General features: G+C 39.2%; 1 pseudogene; it reads right to left on the bottom strand.

The window, feature by feature from the left end:
• Nucleotides 1–21,635, bottom strand: part of LOC124641066 — a 425,796-nt pseudogene that overhangs the window by 325,538 nt on the left and 78,623 nt on the right.

The following is a 21,635-nucleotide window of genomic DNA, read 5'->3' as shown; positions in this document are numbered from 1 at the left end:
TAAGGAGCTTATGTCCTTTACACCTGATATTCTTATCCATCAAGTAGAAACACATCTGATTGTCATCAAAGTGAACAGATTATGTCGCCTGCAATTACCACTATAATTAAACACTAGAAACTATTCAGTTTGAGCTGAACTCACCGCGAGCACTTTAACTTTCCACAACTTGACGTTATTCTAATGACAGCTCGTAATTAGCTACAACTTGCCGCTCGGCTAAATTTTAAGATAATGTCTACTGTGCAGACATAAAAAGAAAATCTATAGAGGCTGAGTTGCAGGTTTCATCCGCAACTATTAATATTTTTGATGATGATACTTTTGTATCTGTACTTAACATTTAGTTTTTATGCGAGCATGTTGCACATTCCTTGTTAGCAGCGCATGAATGAACTCCCTAAGGGCGTGTACACACTACACATGTACAAGAGCGCGACGGATGGCAGCGAGTTTTTATGTTCCATGATATATGTTCGTGATTTATTTCCTGTTTCATCTGCCATGTCGGAACACGTAATATACACGCAACAGGACAGATGGTAAAAATACATTATGTGTGATTATACCAGGAAGCTGCACACGTTATCTGCTCCGCTTATCTTCTGTTACACAAGAAGACTTTTATTAAGAACTAGCTTTTGCCCGCAACTTCGTTCGCGTGGAATAGTGACTACCAGCAGATTTTTTATTTGACCAATAGATGGCGCTATATGTCCGGAATAATTTATTTTTATTTATTTTTTTGTAATAAAAACTATCCTATGTCCTTTCTCAAGTTTCAAACTATGTCTGTACCAAATTTCACACAAATCGGTTCAGTAGTTTAGGCGTGAAGAAAAGACAGACAGACAGACAGACAGAGTTACTTTCGCATTTATAATATTAGTTTGGATCTAGCAAGCTGTTTGGCTGTACAGCAGAACATATTTAAATAAAAAGCAGTTTTCCTACTCCATCAGTCTAGTCAAAGGGTCGATATCTCGATGTAACAGCGACCCATTCGGTAGATAAGTTAGAGCCATGGTGTTCACACCCAAGATATGAATAAGTTGAACGAGTGAAGTTGTACCGTCGCGCCCCGGCGGCGTGTCGGCCCAGTCACGCGGGTGCACCCGGCGGGGTTGCGAAAAGAATGTGCGTGTATTGTGAGTTAAATCTCCAGACCCCTTCTACATGAAAGTCGATGGGACTAAAGTGTATCAGAATCAAAATCAACGATAATAATTGCAAGTAGGTGAGCAGTTAAATCTAACTATAGGTTTAAGAAGTTTCATCGAAGTACCTGTAACTTTGTGATTTAAACAACTAACCGAGACGAAACTAGTTTGCCACTAAATGATAATACTTTAACTTTGGAAAGTTATTTCACCTAATCAAGTTTGAGACCAAGTTTTAAAGGAGCTTAAAACTAGGACAGTCTGCCAATCTACATAGATTAATATCTTCAACCCAGTTAAGATTATTTCATCCAAAACAAATTCAATTAATTGAAACAAAGGTCAACAGAACTTTAGAAATAAGACAAACAATACGAGATCAATTAATCATTCCTTTTTGTAATAGCACAGCAGGAGCGGCACGTCCTCCCCGTGCGGCGGCGAGGGCGCGAGTGTCGCGGCCGGCGCCCCCGCCCCCCGCCGCCCCGCGCGGCACCCTTATTGATCCCCTCCCGCCGCTCCACTGAGTAACAACTAACCAACTTAATAAGAACTACTTCGCCCCCCGGGCCGACTGCTCCACAAGACGATTTAGGATAATTGCGTTACATGCTAACAGCTCAAACTATACTAGCAGATGTGCCCAGGTAAGTAATATTAACATTTTTATAGAAGAGAGGAGGCAGTCTCTCAAGGCTTCCTGTCTTAATAATAATTCGTGATAATATTTTCGTAAATAAAACTTGATCATTGAATGCTATTGTAGTGTATGTATAGTGATGTTGCGGGAGACGTTATGATAACAAGCCGCGGTTTGTTTGTTTGTGATCGTGTAGCGCCGACCGTGCGCCGTGTTGTTTCACAGTCCGTAAGCAAAATAGTTCAACTGAGATTGTTTCTGCTAAACAAACTGCTGCTTCATCAAACCTCAATTTAATTCCGCTTCGTAAGCACTGCGCAGGTGATTAGTCAACGAAAATTACAGGGATGGGGATCATAGTTCTCGCAACTATCAGCAATAATATTTCACTTAGCTAGCTAGCTGTAGATCTGGTACGTATTATGTCATTGAATATTGGCGTACTCAGCATATGTCACACTGGGATTATGCGACGTATTGGCATGTTTGATGGCGCATAACCACCGCATACTAGTTAATCACGAGGAATTACATACATCACGTCATAAGTCATAACATACGCCACGGCGAAGCAATACGGATCAGAGAAACAGCTTCTAGTCTATACTCAAGTGTAAAAGTAAATTAATTAAATACAGGAATGAATTCCACAACTGCTCAAATTCAGTTTACGGTTAAAAAAGGTCGTGTAAGCGAAATTATAAATTACCATGAAGATCCTAATGGGCCATTTGCCGGACAGCCGTGGCACTGTGCTTATCTAACAGATACAGCTTTATGCGGCATCATGACGATTGTATTACTGACGGGAATCAGCAGGAACTTGCAAGATATTCTTATGTCATGTACCTCTCAGAAATACTGTTGGAATTGACACATAGGTAATATAAACAGCTATACAGGAGTTCCGCAATAATGTCAGTAAATATGAATCTAATTAGCGGACCAGCAATAGTAACGAGTCCCAGCTTGAATAGCGACTGAAAACATTAAAGTGCTCCTTTGAATGTTATTCACCAATTTCAATGTACACGTATAAAGGCCCAGAGCCTGATAGCCAGCATAGAGCACAAAGCTCTCTGAGACCTATTTTCAATTTATGAGCTGAATAGATTGTTCCTGTACTTCGACGAGATTACAAAGTGTCCTAAAGAGGGTTCCCGAGTTACGACGAGATATTCAATAGCCGACAATTTTACTACCAGGATCAGACCTTCCGAATTCTGAGTTAATACTACATGCAGATATCTCTCAATGCTCAACAGAGCAAGTTTGGCATAATACTGTGCATTAGTGCAGCATCAATGGTGATGTTCATTCAGAATGCTGTGTTCACTCTCCGTCTGGCTAGCTGCCAGGTGTTACTTGTTCACAATATTCTTACATTAGCAACTGCATAATGGTTAGCATCAGAAATCAAATCCATTTAGTCCTCTTTTCTATCGACTGGGCAGTAATTGAAAATTATGAAATATCACCTTTGTAGGAAAGGAATATGCCTAAGATGCAAAGGTATCAATGCAATGTTCGATCCCTCGAAACCTATTAGCTTAATCATAGGATTACCAAGTATCAACCAGCTTACAAGGAAAAAGATCGACCCCTATTACTTTGAGACTTAAGATAACTCTCGAGATAACTGAACACAGTCTTTAGAAAAGGTACATGTAATTCTAAAAACAACAGCAAAGCCTTCTATGGTTGCAGACATAAATGCTGCGTATTAGGACTACTAGTTTAAATTCTTCTGTCAGGAAGCTATATCATCATAATCTAAGTGTGGCGGGACGTCAGCTGTGCTCCGTGGTCACGGCCAGACTGGCTCGTGGCTCGTGCCGGGAGTACGGCGTGCTCGCACGTGGAGTGCCGGCGCCGCGTCGCCTAGCAACCACGCCGCACGGAGCCGGTGGGGAGGGTTATAGGGAAGTGGCTACAGTCGATAGACAAATGTCGATATTTTTTGTTATCGATGAAATTTAAGTAAAAATTATCACTTTCACATAACTTCGTTTTTTAAGCAAAATTTTAATTTTGCTTAAAAAACATTTTTTAAGCGTACATAATTTAATTTTTTATTTACAATAAATGATAGATATAAGTATGTCAAAAAAAAAACTAAAACCATAACCCAACTCACAAATAACCCGTCCGGGAAGCTATTTACAACTTTCATGTGGCTAAAAAGTTGGACTTTGTATGGGCATGAACAAAATGCAGTTGGAGAACACTCTTATGAATATTAGTAGTTAGTTCTTTCTTTTGTCTGGTTGCGAAAGTCAAACTTATAAAATTAGTGGTATAAACTTTTTAAAACTACTCAGGTCCGCATGAATTTGCCCTTAATTATTTTGGCGAGTCTAAACGTGGCCGGTTGACTGTGCAGTAGACAATTTTTCCCACTAACCTTGCTATTTGTACAGACCCTTTTTTTAGATTTTACCATATCGATGCCATAGATACGGAATATGTTGTCTGTTTCGCTTTGCAAAAAACAAAAATGTATAAATAAAACACTGTTGTACACAAATATGAGGCAACAAATGGCTGTGTTATATGCTGTGATGTTACTTGACGAGAGTTATAGGGACTTCGAATTTGTCAAAATATACAGTCAAATACGTGAAGTTACTGATAGCCGAATTCAAATCGACAATGTTGCTTCACGAGGACTGAATATGTATTTACATATATTTCTACATATCCAGTTATTCATTACATTTCTTGACAACAATTAATATATCTAGGATTAAAATATCTAGGACATTTTTCTTGGAATATTTCCGTCATAAAAACAAAATTTTATTAAATTCATCTATCGACACATTCCCAGCACTGTGTTCCGCGCGCGCATGCGTACTAAATATCAGGTAGTCTTTATATACCGAGCGGTGAGGGTCGAGCGAGTAGTCGCGGCTCAGTGAGCGATTGAAGCACACGTCTCGAATGAACGGGAAGACGAACAGGTACATACTTTATTGGAAGGTAACTATTATGCCGTGATCGGAACGTTATTTCAGGTTTCAGCACTAATTGAATTTCTATTTCAGCAATCAGGGTGAAATAGCCGTGATTCAGTTGATACAATAAAATCGTAGGCGCGTTCAATGTAACGCCGGCGTTTTTAATTTGCTCTTAATTGTGCAGCTGAAAGCTTTACTGTTCATTAACGAGGGTTACAGCCAGAGTATGTTTTAACTGTTATTACAATTCAGCACGAGGAATTAATTGCTGAACATTTTTGGTCAGTAGGTATTTGCTATTACATTTTTTTAACGTAACTGCTTCTTCAATGGATTTAAAGCTTTCATTATGTAGATATTGTTATACGGATATTCAAATACTCATTAAAATATTCAATGTCAGCACAATTAAAACTCAGTGTTCCCTTCATGGGTCAGAAGTGGTTAGTTAGCGGTAACCCTTATCTAAATAAATAAGTAATGTGTCGCGCGGCGGATCAGGGTCACGGCTGTGACGTCACTCACCGAGACGCGGTGAAGGTGACGCTTATGATAAAGAGATGAGATTGCCGGTAATGGTGGAAGAATATATTTAACTTGAGGCAATTTTATCCTAAGATACATTTATCGATATAATTATTGAAACGTAAAACACTAGAAGAAGAAAAGTAAAATTAAATCAAGATTATATTCTGGTGTATTTACTCCTTTAGGTAACAATTATTTGTTTAAAACTTGGATAAGCGTAATATAATCTTATCGTTGCCTACTTGTAAATAATATCGATATTTCCATGTAATTGATAACTGCTCACAAAGGCGTGACGAGCTTCAGTTAGAGAGTTGTTTGTTTACACGACAATGGCTCGGAAGACTTCCAATTTAGCACTTCATTGGCAACGTTTACTAATATTCCGGTAAGATTTAGCTATGTACTTGTATTACTTTATAATTAGCTCAGCTGGAGCTGAAGTTATTCCTGTCTTTGTGCAATAAACAAATTCCCATCAAATACCGTGTTTACGCAGGCATCTCATAATCACATTTCCGAGTCTTTGCAAAAACTACACAAAGAATGCTCGCGGTATTATCTTCTTTATAACGCGGCCAAACGTTCTTAAGTAAATTCCTCAGATAAAAAGCTAGCTTTAAGTATTTTTGCTAGCAAGTTTATGCTCTATTTTTTTTTCATTTGTTCTACTGAAAATTGATGGTAATATTCCTAGATTTGATGCAGAGATTTTTGGTAGACCTTTTTGGATGGGGCTGTGATGTAACACATCTTATACTAGAATGTTTAAACACACATAATTAAACTGAAAACAGGCTAATTGGTTGACTTAACAGCTAAAATGCCACTAATTGAACTACAAACAAATTCAAAGATACAAAATCTTGGAGAACGGCTGGAATGTAACTAGCTGCTAACAAATACCTCCTGGATATCTCATCCAAGTAATGATCATGTATGTCATCCTGCGAGTCTACAATAGGCATGATGACAAATTTTTAAATTCCTTTGTATGATGTAGGTATACGTCTATTTTATATGAAAAATTATTAATTTTAAGAAAATGCGAAGTTTTTTTATCAAATAATTGCATTTTTCTCTGTCCACTTTGAATCCGGCGCGAAAACGCTTGTCAGTGTCATGTCGTCACTTGTGACGTCACGACTGAAATTACAAGACGCAAGTAAACAACGCTCGTGCAATAATTAAGTTTTTTGTGTTATTAAATATGAATTCGAAAGGGCAAAGGTGCTGTGGGGTCCCCCAGTGTAAGAACACATCCAAAACAACTCCTGATAAGTTATTTGTGTATGTTCCTCACAATAAAAAAAATACGAAACAAGTGGCTTAAACTTGCAAGGCGAGATTCAAAAGCAATATTGCCCAGGGTACAACTTTATTTTTGTGAAGATCACTTTGATGTAAGTTATTACATAGTTCTCTAGATTCTAGCATAGTTTATAATGTAAATAACTATTTCGAGGTTAAGTTTCATCTCTCATTGTTTTTTAATTAAACTAGTATAGGTACTTACATGGAAGTTTTAACATTTCTAAATTCAGCTGAACAAAAATCTTTATTTGATGCCAAAAACTTTCCCAGCATTATGATATCAATTCTAGGCAAATTAGCGCTGTTTGCCTTGATAAATCCGGGCTCCATAACTCGTGTTAAAAACAATTAATTAATTAAAAACAAAGATTGCAGTGGAAGTTCACAATAACGAAATGTGACGTTCGCGCGCTTTCGCGCGAGTTGTTTTGAGAAATGACGTCACGAGCTCTGATTGGTGTTCAAGATATCATGGCGGATTGCCTTATTTCGTAATTTTATTTTATAAAAATACATATTAATCACATTATTAATAAAGAAAACAATGCGCGTTTTATATTCCAAGCTTCAAGTTTAATTTAATAAATATATTATTTTAATGATTTTTGATTACTGTCATCATGCCTATTGGCGAGTGTTCGTAATGGCCCAACATACATGGAATATATTGTTTATGAGATACTGACGGTGGGCGCAGTGAACGCGCATTGGATGCTAATCACTGGGGAGTGTCGAGGCGCATACTGACGCGCTCGCACTCGCCTTGCTAAACAATGTGGGCGCCGCGGGGGTACCAACCAAGGTATTCCTGTGTCTAAGTATAACTACCCTCTCAGCCATACTTACTACAAGTTCAACGTTTCAGTTATCAAATAGCATCTACACTAACCACAACGTGTAATATCTTGCTTTTGTCTTTCCCAGACTTATTTTTGTTATCTCTCAAAAATTAAAAACAGTTGGAAATGATCTCCAACATCTGTGTGTTTATATTGTCTCTGCGGGGACCAAGTCCGGTATTCTACAATACACATTTTCAGCTCGTTTCATATTGCGTCTAAATTGAAATTTTCATAAGATGGGGGAATTATTATTAGCTTTTATCACGTATCTACGTCGCCTCATGTATTTTGGGTAGACTGTCTTATTATATGTTCAATAGCCCCACAGGCATTATGTTACCATTCTGATTTTACCATTAACATGAGTATGAACGTGGACGGATATAGTGGAAGAGGAAGACCAAAAAAACGATGGATGGATTGTGTGAAAGTAGATATGGTAAGAAAGAATGTTACTTGTGAGATGACGGGAGATAGAGGAGTATGGAAGAAGAAAACATGCTGCGCCGACCCCAAATGAAATTGGGATAAGGGCAGGAGGATGATGAAAGTAATTGAACGTGAGAGTACTGAAACCGAACGTTGTGACTGTTGCAATAAACACGTACGCCAATTGTGCATACCCGGGATTAAGATACTCATTAGCATGCGAACCATATTGATTGTGTTTAGTGTACATGTGTGCACACACACACAGCTGTCACTGCGTATCGGTAGTGTGAAGGTGCCATAAAGACGCCGACCTTACGCGCGGGCCCCCCAGCTCCGACACGCGGAAATAACTCCTCACTCACAGGCAATAAAGTTTAAATTAGTTTCTACCTATTTAGGGGTAGTAATAAATTTAATCTTTTGTCTAATGTTCGCGGAATGATCTACGTTATGTTTTAAATTTCTAGAATGGTCTCTGTTTACCGGAAGACCGTTTGTTATGTTTATTGCTTATTTTGGGTGTCGAAGATATATTGAAGTATTTCAATTTGCTCGTGTTTTGTAGCTGTTAAAATATCGACTAGCTGGGGTGTAAAAGGGGTTCATAAAAGCCAACATATTTATACCATCCACACAATATAAGGACTATACATAATATTACGGTTCATAATGTGTGAACTCAGCCCAATAGTGACAACACTTGGTAAGTTCCAGGTGGTGCTGCTATGGTGAGCGCTGTGAGGCGAGGAGTACTGACCTTCTGCTTGTCGAGCTGGTGCAGGATGTCGTCCACATCGCCGACGGCGACCGCCTGCGTGCGCAACATGTCCACCTCCACAGACACCCAGTCGCGGATCTGAACACAAACAGGAACACATTACATCATTACAATCCAAACACAGCTACTAATTATCCTCACTGCTGGATAAATAAAATGGTTCCATCGCATAACAACAACTAGGGATGCCAAGTATGCTGATCTATGTAAGCAAATAGGGATATGCCGTGGCTAAAGTGTAAATCTCTAATATTTGGTCTCCCTATCATCGTAGAAACTACTTATTGTTCTAGAATCATTAGACAATTCATACAAGACGTATTAGGTGTCAAAGTAACTCAATTATCTTATAAATCCTATACAGTATTAATATGGTGGAAAGGGAAGCCGTATCAATATATCGTGGAACAATACCCGTTATTGTACAAGCACACGACAACTTGTATCAATTACATTTAGTGAATACTTGCGACACTTCCCGGACGTGAGTGTTTCCTCTCTCTCAGCAATCAGAATAACATTTACAATAAATGTCAGGAGACAGCGACACAAGGCCGCGTCTTTACATAATGTTCACATAAAAAGCAATGCAGCCGACCTTACGACCTCACCGATAACAATAAGATTTTATTCCAATACTGTCCTCTAGGAAAAAGGCCGCTGGCGGTACAAAAATATATCTTTAGTAGATTGCCTTCGGATGGGTGGGCAAGGAATTTTATAGGAATCAGAGCGGCGATGGCGCATTTTTTCCATTTCTTTTCGGAATAGAAAAGCCTGAGGTCATCTGCGGCCGTTATGCCGAACACCCAATTCTGATTTACTGAAGCCGCGCGACCTTTGTGCAACATACGAGCCGAGCCAGCGTCGACACACGCACCACATGACTGTCTTCAGCTTTAACACATACGACACAAAGAAGACATTCAATGCGAGCTATTTCATGTGCGTATGTACATAACTATGAATCCAGCGACAGGGTTAAATATCATTTGATATGTGTTGAAGTAATAAATGCACACGTCACCAGGCCGGTACAACAACGGCGTTCAGTCTAGACTGGGGCAATAAATCCTTTATGTCGATACCGTCCGTCGTAAAACTGACTGTCGTTTGGTAGTGCACTCACTGCAACGCGTGCCAAGTTATAAAATATCAGAATGCACATCTGGAAACTGGGTAAACTAAAGTTGATTAATTAAATACACGTATTTGAAGGTATAGGATGGTTAGTTTTTCTTTATATAATTCAGTGATCAGCGTCCATGTGTGTAATTTCCGCACGTATGTTTCCATTCGTCGAAGAAATATAACATGGTAAGCATCACTTGGCGGAATGTGTCGGCTGAGCTGTGCGTCGCTTGGAACGCCTCCCGACGTCGCCTGTCGTCGCTGTCACACGACAATGCCGCTATTGCGATGAGAGATTTTGATGAAATTCAGTTCAGTAGGTTAGTAGGTATTTGATGCTATACATTGTGGTTGGATAGTCAATAAAACAGTTCACTTTTGCATGGATTGCGTCGTTTTGCCTAGATTTTTTTATGCAGCGGATATAGAGCACAAGTAAGCTGAAGTCGTCCAGCTAAGAAATCCCAGTCCACAACAAATAATACGCGTCCGAGGGATGGTTCAGCCCGCAAAGAAGCTCGTGGACACATACATCTGATGTGTTGTAAAATAGTTGTAATTGAAAAATACGATATTATGTAAAGGGAAAAATTTTTATTGAGTGAAATTTTGACAAGTCAAGTGACATATATAAAAATATTTGAAATATAAAAAATAAATACTGTAACAGCCAGTACGATTAGATATAAGAACTCCTTCAACATCCTCCCTTTAATCGTGCATGACTGTACAAACAAGTAAACTTATAAATGTCCTCGACTGTACTTACAATAAACATACTTAAATTTACCTGACTGTACTTTTCACAAAGTAAATTATAAAAACAACACGAGAGTACCTAGTCAAAACTTAAAAACAAAACAATCAATTCTTACTTAAATAAAATAAAAACAACTTAAGATATCATTAAGCCTATATCTGACACGCAACGCTGATGTTTGCAACGACTCAACCCTTTGGTTAAAATATCCGCTAACATCCTGTCAGTTGGCAAATATGATAGTTTTATTTTATTATTTTCGACCAATTCTCGAATAAAATGATATCGGACATCAATATGTTTGGTCCGATTATGGTGGACCGGGTTCTGCGCCAACTTCTGAGCACTTTGGTTATCGTTACAAAGTGTAACTACAAAAGACTCACCAGTTATTTCTCCAATAAGGCGTTGTAAAAACACAGCTTCCTTAGCAGCACTAGTTAATGCCATGTACTCGGCTTCAGTCGATGACAATGCTACTGTAGGCTGTTTTTTGCATTCCCACGACACTGGTGCATTAGCTAATTTAAAAACGTAACCTGTGTACGACCTTCTGTCACTGCCGTTGGCCCAGTCAGCGTCGACAAAACCGCATAAGGGTTCACCAGTTCTTTTAAAAGTTAGTCCATAATCCAACGTACCTTTCAGATACTGCAAGACACGCTTAGCCGCAGTCCAGTGTGCCTGCATAGGATTCTGATTAAATTGACTAAGAAAACTAACAGCAAACAAAATATCAGGCCTAGTATTGATAGCTAAAAACATAAGACAACCAATTAAGTTTTGGTAGGGAACATTGCCAGCCGATTCAGTTTGAGAACGCAGGTCAATGCTTACATCCATAGGAGTGGTTACAGTCTTGCACTCCGACATATTAAAACGACTCAAAGTCTCTAAAATATACCGTTTTTGGTCTACCTTCACATCGTTAGTTCCGTTTTCCCTAGCGATATGCAAACCAAGGCAATAGCTGAGTTCACCTAAATCCTTAACACCAAAATATTTTGTCAAACCGTTCTTTAAGTAAGATAGCTCAATCTCATTATCATAGATAAATATTAAGTCATCTACGTATACTGCTAGAATGGAAATATTTTCAGGACCTCTTTTCAAATAAATACAGGGCTCAGACTGTAATCTGTTATAGCCTAAGTCCAGAAGTACCTTATCAAGACGTTTATTCCAGGTTCTAGCTGCCTGTTTGAGACCATAAAGCGATTTGTTCAAATGACACACTTTTGTCTCTTCGCCTTCAACAATAAAACCTTCAGGTTGTACCATGAACACATTCTCTTCAAGTTTACCGTACAAAAAAGCAGTGTCTATGTCTAAATGATGCATTTTCAAATTCTGTTCAACTGCTAACGCAATTAAAACTCTCAGCGACGAATAACGAACAACCGGTGAAAAGTCAATACCATAACTCTGATGAAAGCCTTTAGCTACCAAACGTGCCTTGTATCTACAAATGTTACCTTCGGAATCACGTTTTAACTTGAAGACCCATTTACACGGTATAACTTTCTGACCCTTGTTTTCTATTAAGGTCCAAGTACCGTTGGTCATCAAGGAGTTGTATTCGTCTTCCATAGCAGCTATCCATTTAGCTTTATCAGGTCTTGAAAGAGCATCAGAATAAGAATAAGGTTCGTCTGTTAACTCACCACTTAGCATCGTCGAACAACAGACAGTACAGCGATAATTTACAGGTTTTCTATCCCTCAAATTGTACCTCATACCAGTTTCCACAGGCACTACTTCTTCCTCAGCAGGAACTATAGAAGTTTCAGGAAGAGGAGAAATAGGTAGAGCTGGTGGTGTAGGTACAGCAGGAGCACTACTTGTACTTGCCACAGGATCATCATTCAAGGCTGACTCTATTGCTGAGCTGCCTTGGACCTGTAAAATATTGGTATCAGAAGAGAGAATAATGTCACGACCAGGTGACTCATTCTTTTTCGGAACCATATCTAAAAAACAATTCTCCAAAAATACTACATCCCGTCCTTTAATGGATTTCCTAACATTAATAGGATCTCGAAATCTATACGATTTGTTGTCATCACAATACCCAACGAATATATACTGCTTTGCTTTCGGGTCTAGCTTATGGCGATCGCAAGCGGGTACATTTACGTATGCACGACAACCAAAAACACGTAAATGAGCAAGATCTGGCTTCCTGTTATACCATAGCTCATACGGAGTACGGTTTTCTAAAGCTCTGTGTGGACATCTATTTTTAAGATAAGTAGCTGTACGTACCGCTTCTTGCCAGAAAGTCTTGGGTAGGCCACTATCTTGCAGCATACACCTAGTTTTTTCAACTAGGGATCTATTTGTCCTCTCAGCAACCCCATTAGACTCAGGACAGTATGGAACAGTGGTCTGATGCCTAATTCCTTTTGAAGCAAGATAAGCTTCGAACTCAGCATTGACGTACTCACCGCCATTGTCAGTACGTAAGTTTCTTATTTTAAGAGAAGTTTCTCTCTCAACAAGAGCTTCAAACTCTAAAAACTTTTTCTTAACATCCGCTTTAGAGCGTATAAAATAAGAAAAAATCATTCTAGAAAAATCGTCTACAAAAATGAGTAAATATCTGTTCGATTCTAAAGAAAAAACATCAAAAGGACCACAAACGTCAGAATGTATAAGCTCCAACATTCTAGTACCTTTCTTATACTCAATAGTTTTGAAGGGTTTTCTACACTGTTTTCCTTCTATACAAGCTACACAAGGGTTTTTATCTAAAGAAGAATATTCAATACCTTTTGCTTGACCATGACGCAGGTGTTCCAACGCAGCGCGGCATAAATGTCCTAGCCTGCGATGCCACAAACTCGAAGAAGTATGTACATCGCCAACCATTGCGCTTACCGGGCAAATAGGTATATGATCGAGTCTGTACAACCCACCAACATTGCGTGTTGCGTGCCCTACTGGCTTGCCAACTACCTTTACGTTGTTATTGTTGTACATGTTACATCCTCTTTTATCAAAAACTACAGTAATGTCTTTGTCAACTGCCTTACTTACAGAAATTAAATTTGTGCTTAATTCTGGAACAAAAAGAACGTTTTTAATACTACTTAATTCTAAGTTATTTTTCTTTAACAACTGTACATCACCAATGCCTGTCGAAGAAACCTTCTTATTATTGGCCAAAGTTATTACTTTACTCTCAACATTAGAATTGAAGTTAGAAAGCCATTCCTTTTTGCATGACATATGTGTGGAGGCGCCACTGTCCACGTACCAATCCGACGAACTTATACTTCCTCCAGCACCAAAAGACATTAATGTCAATTCCTTGACATATCCTTGCTTTGACTTTTGTCCTTTTTCCTTTTGCGGACAATTCGGACTTTTATGTCCAGGCTCCTTACATCGGTAGCACACAATCTTCTTCGCTCTCGACAATTTAGAAGCAAAAACTAACTCCCTCGACTCACGTTTTGCGCTTTCATTAAGCAACTTCTGCTTCACGAGTTGTGACGTTATGTCCACGTAAGAGTTTTCTAGGGCCATCACAAGGGGATCATATTCTTCTGGCAATCCACCGAGTAATATCGCACCAATAGATAAATCGTCAATTTTACGACCTATATCTGCCAAGTCTTGGACAGTGCCAGTAACGGCATTTATATACTCCTCAATAGAAACAAACTGCTTCAACTCGTATCTATAAAGCTTTCGCTCTAGCGCAAGTCTCCTTCCCATGCCTTTATCTTCATACGCATTTGCTAAAGTGTCCCATACCTCTTTTGCGGTATTACAAGAACGGACATGTGTGATAGCACCGCCATGTAAAGTTAAACACATCTTCGTGAAAGCTTTTATCTCTTTAGCCTTCTTCACGCTGATCGACGTGTTGTCATCGGCACCGTATCCCTCTATGGTAGACCAAAGGTCTTCGTGCATTAAGTACATGCGCATCTTAAATTTCCATTCCGGATAGCCACTTTTCTCGCATAAACTTTTTACAGAAAGAATGGATGCCCCGGAACCCGAGGGAACTACATTTGTATCACCGTGCGACATTTTAACACATATGCGTTACAATTACAACATTGGTAGGGCTGGGCCCATAACCATTTGTTGTAAAATAGTTGTAATTGAAAAATACGATATTATGTAAAGGGAAAAATTTTTATTGAGTGAAATTTTGACAAGTCAAGTGACATATATAAAAATATTTGAAATATAAAAAATAAATACTGTAACAGCCAGTACGATTAGATATAAGAACTCCTTCAACATGATGTTCATTAAATTCAGAATATATGAGGGACTAAGTGCATAAGGGACACTATAAGAGGAAACACATAGGGAGGTACGTATAAGATGAACAGATACGTATGACGCCACAAGTAAATGATGCCTACTACGGCAGACCCGCGCAGCCGCGTCCCGACTAACTTGTCGAGTGCAAACAAAAGATTAACCTCAGCGTACTTAGCGCGAGTTAACTCTTTCTAACTTCGAGTAACTTTGAGTGTACTGTACCGCACTGTAGTGTACGGTGGCTTCTTTATAACATTGTGGCGACAACTATTGAAGTAGGTAGTGGAAGATTTTTTTGTCTACTTACACGTTTTGTTTTTACTTTTTCATCAACTTGAGTAACTCGTCCAGTTAGTAATCGTTACACAATTCATTGGAACTCATTATGTGCTCAATTTGACGTTTTAACTTACTTTAGCATTCTTGTTCGTGGCTGAAATATAACTTGGAACGACAACCATATATTATGTGAATTGGCCACTTTCGCCAGAAAATTTGAATTTTTGGAAACATTAATTTCACGAAGAAATGTTTTACGATCGTATCGCGGTATACTATTATTTTCGTAAATTAACTACGTGAACGACTCTGCTGGAGGAAATTAGGCAGTTATGTTTAACGTTCTTTGTGCCGCGGTAACCGGGGTCGGAAGTATCAGGAGTAATGTCAGTCATTAACACATACCCGAGCTTATTACTACCACCGAGACACAAGTCGAACTCACAATTAGTGATTTGGGAAGTCGGTTTCATTTTTTTGTAAAAAAGTTTTTTATGTACAGCTTTTCAGTGATACGAATAGTTGTTACTATCCATATAAGTGGGAAGTTCTCATCAATACAAAGAATATAAGTCCAAATACGAGGTATTTTACATATTCAGTTGTCGAGTTCCCTCGACTTTCTCTGGTCTCCATCATCAGGTCAGCTCCAAACCTTCACTGTTGCAAAGGTCTTGTCAATACAAATAATTTAAGCCCAAACACGAGGTAGTTTAGATATTCAGTTGTCGAGTTCCCTCGGCCCTCTCTGGTTTCCATCATCAGGTCAGCTCCAAATCTTCACTGTTGAATAGTACTTTTAGACGTTCACCTGAGTGTTAAGTTTTTACCCTATGTATGCCAACAACTTTCGAAGGTTTCCATCATCAGATCCTGACCTGATGACTATGGGACCAACTGGCAGCTATTCCGAGTTGAACAAAAAAAGAATCACGTAAATCGGTCTATAATCTTCGGAGTAATCGATGTACATACATAGAAAAAAAAAAACATACCGGCCGAATTGAGAACCTCCTCCTTTTTGGGAAGTCGTTTAAAAATAAAGCAAAACTAGTTCCGACGAATTCGGGGAGTGTTTGCTGAACTAAATATGAACAGTGTGCACGTTTGAAATAGCATTACATACAGCACCGACGAGCAGAGCATGCCCTCTCGAGAGTGCATCCCTCGTCGTGTGTATCCCTCCCGGCCAAGCGTGATCACAAACGTAAAATGTTACAAGTAGAAATATATTTTTTCCCCGGTCCGCCATGCCGCCATGCCGCCATGCCACCGTGCCGCCCGCGCCCCGGCACCCGCCAAATTGTGCGGAAGAGATAAACTTACCGACGACATTCAGTAAAAAAGCTACAGAAGATTTAATGCTGGCGTAATGTCACATGGAATTCAAAATAGGCTCACGACTGAAATGACTGGTAATTCACAATCTGCATTAAGCTCGGTCAGTTGGCACTCTACGAGAAGAGATATCTACATTGCATCGGTTAATTGAATCCAGTCCTTTGTATGCAATCGATACGTCACGCATTACTGATGCTACTTCTCCGTAACTTGGTATTTCTCCCGACACAAGCCTTCACAGAGAACTGAGTATAATCACGTGACTCATTTCACACAAATGATACACATTACATTGACGACTTCATTACCAAATAGAATTCCGACTCGAAAAAGAACAAGCAATATCGTACTTTATTTTAAAATACCGCTATTATTTTAAATGGATCAGGTTTATTGTAAGATGAATTCACAACGCCGCTGTTTTGCGCTAAATATTCTTATGATCTGTTAGCTAAATATGAAATGGTGTAAGGCATTATTATCACTCCGCTGGTGTATGTCCCAGAGCAATTGAAGTGTTCGTCTAGCGACATAACCTCGGTGGGTATAGCAATGGACTGGCGCACTTCAATCGCGTTGTGTCCGCTAAATCCGAGTGCTTGCTACATGTCGTCGTCAACCCGACCGCTACAGAAGTCTTACTCATACGTTATTTTAACTTTGACACTAAACCTCTACGAAGCGAAAATACGAAGCTTAAAAAACTTTATTTAAACCTTAACAATCATAAATTTTAACGATCATAACCCATGATGAAGATTGTTAATGAACCATCATAAGGTATTATTAATTTACTCTGTAATACAAGGAACAAGGAACCTATTTAGCTATGAACTTGCTGTATAGAATTTGCATGAAGTGGTCCTACTGGCCTTCCTGCATAGTGACGCGGTCCCGGAGGGTAGTCGTAGTGCGACTTCAGATTATATTCACACCGGCTGACTTGCGGCCGTCAGCGGTTCCCGAGCACCCGCACTTTATGTACCATCAGCCGCGTCTGAGAGCTGTTCCCTCCAATTATAGCTTCCCTGGTGGATAATATTAACACGCCTGTTTCAGTTTACCGAAATAGCTATATTAATTAGCTAGTCTGAAGCTTTTGATGTCGTATTTAAATACTAGTGGTGGAGAAGTTTGTGCCTAAAAATAGTTACACGTGTGCTTTAACTTGATGTGTCCAAAAAGTCTTAAAAATATCATGTTATCCGAGGACTAATTGGTGAAGAGGCACAAAACACACAGGCGACATAATTGAAGCATGGAGAGGCCTGTATAGAAGTACCGTTATATGCAACATAGTAGAGACACAATAGAATGTTATTCACCTGCAGCACTGTGGTGTCGAAGTGCGCCAGCAGCGCGGCCGGCGACTGCTGCGACGAGCGGCGCCGCGTCGACGCGCGCGCGCTCCACTCTGCAACAAACATGCACGAGGTCAAATATCTAAGTCAAATCATTTATTTCGTTTAGGCCTTACAGGCACTTATGAATTCCACGATACTATGCCAACAGAACATGTCAAATAAAATACTGCAATATCTTATACGGGAGCAATAGATGTTTCAATGCCTATGATTTTGTGACTGCCCGTGCAATTTCAAAATTATGATCAGACAAATAAAAAATATGTAGAATCATATTCGTCAGTTCAGGTACATTTATTGTGTGTATTATACAGATTGATTCATATTGCAGAATGAAAAACTAGGAATATAAAGTAAGTAGGAACGTCGGTTAACTTCGCATAGCACAGACGACGGTCACACACCGGCTCTGTGCGCATACAAACTGCGGGTCAACATTTAAAAAGTCCGAACATTTCAGTGCTGGAAAATAAGCAAAATAAACAGAAACTTCCGCCGGGGGCGCTCGTGCCGGCGACAGGAAACGAACCCGCGATGGAACACACACGCCCCGGCGACTGAGCTATAGCGACCCGCGACTGTTCATATGTTCTGTTTAGATCATCTCACGTACTGCAATCCGTTTGCAATGTACTCACGCTTTTTGACGTACCTATGTGTTTTTTCTCATTCGATACATTTTGCAGTCGGATTGCTATAAAAAGTTTTGATTTTTATTTCAAATAATATTTCCCACTGGAAAACGTATAAATTTCCCCCAGGTTTCCATCGTTTCAGGTACGTAAATCTCTTTTTGAAATAGAAATAGTGTCGAAGTAACAAAGTAAAATAGTGTCTGGTCTAATTTATTAGTTTACCCAAATGCATCATACACCCAAGGCACAAAACCGCTTAACTGTAACATAATCTCCGAAGTTTGCTGCTCGTAAATTAAATTAAATATCTAACAGCGGCACAGAATTAATATTAATTAGGTGAAGTTTTGAGCGGCACAACACTGCCGCTGGAGATATTTTGTAAAAGTTGCTCAAAGTCGTCCGAAGTCGCGTCCCGACGCTTTATCTGTCGACAGCGACTGCCCCCCCCCCCCTCCTCACTTCCGAGCAATGTTTGCAAAAAACAACTTCCTACTTAATACCATCGTAAAACACCAAAACATGTTGAGAAGTCCCATTTAAACTTTATATTAGAAAATTGGCACGTACTTACCGACGGCAACACATAAATACTGGGATGATATTTTCTTTCAATTTTGTGTTCTGAGCTGTCGGCTGCCAGCCACTAACTACGTGGGGGGTTTTTCTAGAAATATTCTCTTAAAAGGCAACTAACTAACGTTAGACGTAGGTACAACGTGCTCGCGAGACGCACACACGCGCACCTCATGTAACGAAGTAATGAGATCTGCGTGAGTGTGTGTGTGAACTTCAATATTCATGGACTTGTCATACTGTGTCATATCTATCTTGTGTCACTACAAGTTCGCAGACTTCTAATTGATTGGAATTTAATTAGTTTTAGAAAGTTCTAGATTCTTCAGCCTCAATATAATATAATTTGAAAAACGTACCGCTTAGTTCAATAACCAGCGATGTAAGAAGAACATAAAAGATATGTTCGGATGTTCCATTAGGGTATTGCTTTCTTTTTATGTTGTCATGTAAAATATTGATAAGCGAACGTGGACACGCGGTATTATATAGTATTGTCATAGCAATCTTGTTATTCTGTCCGCACGGCGAGGGTGAGTCGCGTGGGGTGTCACCCTTCCACTGCGACGTAACCTGTAACTACAAGACAGTGGACATCTCTATATCTAATAGTGTACACGGTCCAAAATCTCTATATTCTGAACTTCGCAACTCAAATTAATTAGAAAACAGGCTCAAATTGTTATAAACAGTGTCAAGGGGTCATGAGTTTGGACTGGCACTTACTAGATTCGTTTGTCACAATCAGTTTTATTCTTCAGATCCGTCACTAAAATGCGCAACTGTGTATCGTTATAAAGCTTCTTAAGACATGAGTGAACGCTTGTAACGAATAGGTAGACTACAAAACTGTCGCTGGCAAGTGAAGCCCTTCAGTTCATTACAGTTCAGTGACAGCACATAAGCGGATCAAGCGCTCCACACGCAGGTGACGCGGCTGCGTGCGCGCCGAACACAAGCTACTGTTGCTGACCGTGACTACTGGCGACCGATGATCAGCACTTGTCGGATTATTGCCAATAAATAGATGCTGAGATCAGTTGCAACATTGTGCCCAACCAGCCGCAGAGCATTACTGTAGGCTCCTACATAATGCAAACGTTTGATTGCTGGAAGATGAGAGATCCATCGGAAAGTGAAACTTTAACTTAATTTTCGTAATAAATAAAATAAAAATCCATTAATCTCAGGAGTAGTTACAACAGAAATGAAATGGACTAACAAATGTTTAGTATTTGCGATGCGATCACCCTTCAGTAATTGTACAAATGTACGAATTCATTAGCTGTTGTTCGTGCTTCATTATTTATCTGTCACCGATAGACGGACAGACAATAAAGATAATGCAAATAAATGTGAAATAAACTCAATAGAATTAGGCAGCTTCAGTCGTGAATACCGATGAGCTGAGCCGGTTCACAACACAAGGGTATTAGGCCGGCCGCGCACGACGCCACCCGATAATCTTGTTAAATTAGTTGCGAGTTTCTTAGCGCACTTCGTTTGTAGTCGGACAGTTGTCGCCCTGTTTCATAGTGTTTAGGGGGATTAACTGTAGCCTGTTAATAGATTAGTTTGTTTGTACGTGACGTAACGACCTCATGACAAACGATACCATAAGTAGGTTTCAACGTTAAATAATGTCGAAGAGACGTGTATTTCTAGAGCTATGTACAAATTAACTTTATACATACTCACTCGTATATGAGTATCATGTAATGCATACTAATAAAGACGTTGTAAATAGATTTAAGATGAAAGGCTCTAGCTTGTCGGTATTTAGATTGATGTATAAAGCCTTGACTAGATGTCCCATTTCTCGTTTACTTAGAGAAAAAGACAGCAGGAATATCGTGGTGATCAACATACAGGTCATATTAGCACCAACACTGTTCTTTATATGGACTAGTATATTTATGTATATGGCAAACAGCTAATTGTTATTAGGCATTCTTTGCCAGACTATAAGAAATCAACAATATCAGGTACTTCAGAACCGTATTACCGTATTTAAGTAGTGCTTAATCTACAGCTGTAAGCAGTCACCGCGGGGTGCTGACTGACGACACTCACAGCTATCTGACAGGCATCTGTTCCTTCACTAATAATGTTTTCAAGGGACAACTGCAATATGCCATCCAATAGGCACAATTCTTTACTCTATCCTCATATGATTAATGTTACTTGTGCCTTAAAACTTATGCCCCATAATTGCTTAATAAGACTGGTTCTGATCATGCCTTTTAAATAATTCCTCATTGAGCTCACGACAAAAAGTTACAGTTCATTTGTGTTCTGTCACAAAAAGTTAATACACTTGTTTGTCCCCACGAGAGGAGTATTTGTCTTGCTAACAAACTCCTCGAGTGTGTTGTCTCACGCTCGCGAACAAATATACATCCAAACAACGATATTAACAGATAAAGTTATTTTTTGACGGATACTAAATTCGACGAACGACAAATGTGCATACAAAAGAAGAGAGCTACGAAAATAGCCAAAGAGAAGAATTTTTATAGATATCAAATATTGTTCTTAATAATCGCTATACATTTTGAACTTGCATGTACCTATTGGAAGTAACGTAAAACCGTGTGGTTAAGTGAAA

The sequence above is a fragment of the Helicoverpa zea genome, chromosome 21 (assembly GCF_022581195.2).
Source record: "Helicoverpa zea isolate HzStark_Cry1AcR chromosome 21, ilHelZeax1.1, whole genome shotgun sequence".
In the NCBI taxonomy this organism is placed as follows: Eukaryota; Metazoa; Arthropoda; class Insecta; order Lepidoptera; family Noctuidae; genus Helicoverpa; species Helicoverpa zea.
The sequence above is the reverse complement of the archived record's forward strand: the minus strand, read 5'-3'. Positions and strand labels throughout refer to the sequence as shown.